Here is a 4,958-nt window from a genome sequence, read left to right on the forward strand (position 1 = left end):
TAGGGCTGGTGTTTCTAATGAAGTGATGGCTGGCTGTGCAAGGAAAACACTTGAGTTTTGATAGCAAAATCCTGATTACTTTAACTGGTACAAGTGAGTGAGAGTTCAGAACCTGCGCTGCACAAGTGGAGCACACCATGGGGACCTCCAGCAGTGAAGAAATCAGTGTGGATTTGGTATTTTAAGTGGGATTTTGGTGTGTGCCCCATGCAGCGTAATGGGATGATGCCAACTCGCAGCCAATTGGAGGCCAACATCCACCAAAGCCTATGGATGGATCCCAGCCCTGTGCAGATCAAAGCACCTCTCCCAGCACCACAGCTGCTCTGTGTGCAGCCCCATGCAGCCCCCAGAGATCCCCTTTGGTTTCTCTGCTACATCGAATGAACAAAACACTTTGCCAGCTTGGAGAGAAACAACAATAAAAGTGATTAACAGCAGGGCCTGTTAAGACATAAAGAGCAAAGCGTGTTTTATTTTCTCGCTGGAGGTTATGTTATTCCTGTTGTTATTTTTAACTGTCTTCTCCCTGGCTGCTCGAGGGGAACTGGAAAAGCACACTTGAAATTAAGTGGAAATTGAGGTTCAGTTCAGGATGCTGCTCGAAGGGGCTGGGATGGCTGCAGCTGCTGCCTGCTCCCAACCACGTTACCTTCCAGAATGGTTCTTCCATAAATTGGTGCTTTATTTTGATGGGCAGGAGCCATTCCTGTTCACACACTTTCAATGTAATGTGGGAATTAGTAATTTGTAATAGTGGCTGAAATCACTTTCTAATACATAAAACATAAATACAGCAAGCACGAACAAATGAGCCATAACTCTCTCTAATGGAAAACACTGCCTCCCTTCTTTTTATGGTGTATGGAAAAAATGGCCCCACTATTTTCGATCATTAATTTTGTATTGGCCCAAACCGTGGTGCTGCTGGTTTCCAAAGTACTTCTTGCAAAATAATGAGGCTATTTATTAGTACCAACGAGGCTGCACAGAAAGAACAGTTGAGATAGTTTCTATAGTAACTCTCTGCTAAAACATTTGACATTCACCCCTGCTAAATCTGTTCTGCCGCCTTAATTGCGAGGCTCAGCCACAGAACCCGTGGTGGAGGCTTTGGGTTGAGGAGTCCCCATGCTAATTTTTCTCCATCCATTACATGATCCATTTTAAGCCATAACCTCTATTCCTGGCAGCGATAGGGCTGGGCTGCTAATAGGGCAATGTCTCCATTTTGGTCAGTGCAGCCCTGGCAATGCCTCTCTGCTTTGTGCCGCTCAGTGCGCTCTGTCTAGTTGAGGACCTGGAGAAAGATGCATCTCCTCCTTTGGTCATGCTTCCCTTTGGCATAAATGCAATCCCAGACCCCCCCAGGCTGCCTGGGCTCAACACAGGCTCTCAAAACCCCAGTGAGGCTCAGCAAGAGAGGGAAAGGAGCTGGGCTTACGCAGTCCTGGTATCGCAGCGCTATGGAGAAGTAATTGTGTTGGGCCATTCAGTTACTTCCACAAATAAAGAAAAACACAATTATTCACATTCACCAGTCGGATGCTCTGGGAAATAAGAACTAATTCTATTTTTTATACGCTGCTCTAGGAATGGTCTGTATTGACTTAGAAAACAATAAAAATCCCTGGCAGCCCATTTATGCATTCAAGCACAACAACCTGCCTGTAGGTTACTGCAGTGCCATGCGTGCTCCTTGCAGAGCAGAGCTCCTTTTGCCCTGGAAAAGCTCTAAGATCATCAGGTCCAACCATCAGCCCATCCCACCATGTCCATTAAACCACGTCCCCAAGTGCCACATCCACATGGTGCTTCAAGACCCCCTGGGGCAGTGACTCCACCACTTCTTGGTGAGGAATCTTGTGCCAGTGCTTGGCCAAAAGATGTTCACATGCCCAAAATAGCCCACAATATTCAATTACCTCCTGATTGCCGTTCGTTCAAATCTGTCTGAGGTCATTCTGGAAGAATTATTCACCAAAAATAGAAAAAGTTACCACCACTCACCGAGAGCACGAGGACGAGCCTGCAGGAAATGAGCAAGACAGCTTTATGAGTAAATTAACAAGATTTATGACACCAGCAAGTCAGAGTCAGCACTGAGAGCTGCTCCTCCTGGTGCCCCGTGCTGCAGATGGGCAGCGTATTGGGGGTGGCTTACAGGGGCTGGTGTGTGGGGGTGGCTGTGCCAACTCCATGGGAGCTGTGGATTTCACAGGGCTACTCCTTTCAGCTATTTTTTTTTCCCCAAACTGCTCTCTCTTCTGAGGAGAAATCCCTGCCATGACGTATTGCCCACAAACAGCACATGGCAGGATAAAGCATTATAGCTAATTCTACATAATTAAAATGTAATTGGAAGAAATAATTAGTGAGGCTACCTCTGATCCTCAGCAAGGTCCTGGTGTGCCTGCAGCCCTCTCCAGCTCTATGGGGCAGCCCAGGGCAGCAGGAGCAGGGTCAGGGCAGGGGCACTGGTGTGGACCCCTCTGCACTGGGGGGATGAGGAGCTGGGGGTTATTCTGACTAATTATACCTTATTATTCATTACTTCTAATCACTTTGTCATGGCAGCCTCTTTCCCTCACTCCTGTGGCTGCCTTGGCACAGGAGCGATCAGAAGTCGATGCTCCCCAACATTTCCTTCTCCATCAGCACTCCCAGGCTGAGCACTCCTATGGGAAGCCCAAATGGGAAGCGCTAAGGCTCCCTGTCTGCTGGCACAGCAGCTCCACTGCACTCAGAGCTGTGCTCATTTCTGTTCCGCTGTGCTTTTCAAAGACACTTGTTCCCACAAAGGCCACCTGCTGAACACTGCTTTGTTCTCTCCCAGCTTTGCAGGACAGCAGCAAATGCCCGGCACTGATTAATAAGAGTGACGTGCGTTCTCATCTGGCCATCACTCTGGGCATAATCACAGGTTGCAAGGGGATGTACCATGAAAACAGCATTCTGGAACCGGGAGGTTTTGGGGTTATCTTTTAAAAGCCATTGCTTAGGGAAGGCTCCCTGCTGTTCAGATGCAGCTGCAGGACCTGTGTGGCTTCAATCCTGCACCTCAGTGCTGTGCATCACCTCCTGCTCCCCAGGCAGTGCTCAGCTCCCTGCAAGTCACCCCTTTGGATCCCTTACAGCCTGGGACTCCCCGTGCACCATTGGGCTGGCAGCACGCCACGCTGTACACCACGGGAGGCTGTTGTGTTGATGATGTATGGCACAGCCCCAACCCCGAGCACTGCGATGGTGATGGATTGCAGAGCTGTGCTAAAATACATCAGCATGAATTAGTGCGAGGCCGGCACCTCGCTGAGCGGGAGCAGCCGCACGTGCAGCAGCAGCGCCCAGAGAAGGGGAGAGGAAGAACATAAGAAATCCAGGGAGCAGCTGAGTATTACACTCACTTATTGCTTTTTTCATAGTGAAAAGGATGATCCACGGGCTCAGGAAACAAGCAGCCCTCATAGGCTGTGATGGAAGGGCTCCTACGAAAGACGACTCTTTTTGTTATGGCTGTTGGTGGGCATGCTTCGTAGGAGGAGGGAATGCTTATAATGCCTATTTCAGTTTTGGCTGCAAAACTTTCATCATTATCATTTCAATTAAAATTGCTCTTTGAAGCAGTTTGTCTTCAGGCTCTGCCACATGAATCTTTGCTCTTTTAAACACAGGAAACTTGAAAACAAAAAAAATGACCCTATTTTATCCAGGCCTGTTTTATTTCCCCTTTGATGGGTTCCATCCCATGGTTCTTGTCCAGGCATATTCAAAGCAGGGCAGGCAGAGCAATGGGGCCTTTTGTGGGCAGGTTTTTTGGCTACCTTCTCTATGTGCACCTGTATGGGGTTGCCTAGGAGTCTTAGTGACCCATGGTGGATGATCCCCTTAACTCTTCTTATCTTTACCTAAGATGAAGCTGGATGGTTCTCTTGCCATTTCCCAAGGCTCACTCTCCTACCTTCTGGAATGAGAGATGAATATACATGAGCTGGAGATTATTCAACGCTTCCATAAAACAAACCGATGTTCAGCACTAATTTATGGATACACTGAATTATCTCACACAAATGTAAATAGGATATAAAAAGAGATATCAAAAAGCGGAACCTACAATCGAGTCAGCCTTCTCGGTAATGAAGTAAGCAGAAGGAAAGAGTAAAAAGGAGCGGTGTAATTTATGCATCTGAGTGTCCCATTCTGTCCTCAGGAAGGCGAATACCACTGGCTGCTGACTGTCCTTGGTAACTGCTCGCAATGTCATCTTTTTAATGAAAATTAAGTGCTTTGGTTGTACCAAGTAGAAGCTGTGCCGACATGTTTAATTGCAGCACTGGGAGATGGCAACCTCAGTTGAAAGGAAGTGGGTCCTCGGAGGATTCTGCGTGGTCTTTTCTTCAGAAACAAGAGGCACAGTGAACTTGTAAGGTCTAAAAGTACTTTTCCTCGTATCTCTGCATTCCGTTTCATCTCCTCTTCATTTTCTCTAATTCTCTTTGTCTGCAGCTTTCAATGAGCTGACGCAGCCTTAATTGCAGCCGCATCTGCCCACCCTATGAGTGATGCCCACCCAGCGCAGCACTTCCAGCCCTGCTGACAGAGCATGGCACAGGGTGTGTGCCCCCATTGCAGCCTCCCATCCCTCATCCGTGGTTTTATTTCCTATCAGCATCAACCAAGACTGTCCCTGCCCCCCCAGCTGTGCCAGGGCCGGCTTTGCCAGCAGAGCTCCCAGCACTGGTTGGGATGGTTGCTGGCCCTGGGAGCCCCACGGGTGGGAATGGTGCAGCTTTTCCATTGCTTAAGAAAAGCTCGAATAAATCCAGTTTTCAGAAGCCGTATATTCCACTTCTAATATATTACGCTGTTTTTCATTCCCATCTTCCAGCTAAAAGCAAATCCCTTGCTGGATTAGGTTAGCCTAGAAAAACTCTGTACATAAGCAATTACACATCATTTCT

General features: G+C 47.9%; 1 long non-coding RNA gene across 1 annotated transcript; it reads right to left on the reverse strand.

The window, feature by feature from the left end:
• Nucleotides 1–670: 670 nt before the first annotated feature.
• On the reverse strand, nt 671–4,084 carry LOC116654319. Its single transcript, XR_004309474.1, has 2 exons — nt 1,926–4,084; nt 671–720 (listed from the first exon to the last, which is right to left on the reverse strand). It is a non-coding gene; the product is annotated as an uncharacterized LOC116654319 (long non-coding RNA).
• Between the last annotated feature and the right edge of the window lie 874 nt (nt 4,085–4,958).

The sequence above is a fragment of the Coturnix japonica genome, chromosome 21 (genome assembly GCF_001577835.2).
Source record: "Coturnix japonica isolate 7356 chromosome 21, Coturnix japonica 2.1, whole genome shotgun sequence".
Lineage (NCBI taxonomy): Eukaryota > Metazoa > Chordata > Aves > Galliformes > Phasianidae > Coturnix > Coturnix japonica.